Below are 595 nucleotides of genomic sequence, written 5' to 3'. Positions count from 1 at the left end.
AAAAGAGTGGTATATCATTCTAAGAATTTTATTACTACAAACTCTCCTCAGATTGTTGAATATGTGCATGAGGTAGCGCATTTTCTTAGTTAAAGTTTGAGTGTGAACTGTCCATTTAAGGTGGTGATCAATAAATACTCCTAAGTACCGGATGTTAGTTGTCTTGTCCAAGTAAGTTAGTTGGTTGTCAGAGGAGGGGATTGTAAGGGTCATGTTATCTGGTGGTTGTCCAGTCGAAGTTATTGATAATGTCATGTATTTAGTTTTGGTCAGGTTAAGTTGTAATGACATGGATGTATACCATTTATGTACGTCAATCAAGTCTCGAGTAGCTAAGTCAAATGTCGAGTCCCAGTTAGCGCCCGCGTAAACAATGCAAGCGTCATCCGCATAACAAAACACCTTTCCTTTACTAGATTTTGGTAAATTATTGATATAAATATTGAAGAGGGCGGGGCCTAAAGTTGAACCGGTTGGAATTGAATACATCGGGCAAGTCAGAGGGTCAGTCTTGTAGTTGTTTAGTCTAACTATTTGTCGTCTGTCTGTCAAGTATGACCTAAACCATGTCAGTGCAGTACGTTCTAGTCCTATG

Source organism: Diaphorina citri, unplaced genomic scaffold (genome assembly GCF_000475195.1).
Source record: "Diaphorina citri unplaced genomic scaffold, Diaci psyllid genome assembly version 1.1 scaffold101916, whole genome shotgun sequence".
NCBI classification, from domain to species: Eukaryota; Metazoa; Arthropoda; class Insecta; order Hemiptera; family Psyllidae; genus Diaphorina; species Diaphorina citri.
The sequence above is the reverse complement of the archived record's forward strand: the minus strand, read 5'-3'. Positions refer to the sequence as shown.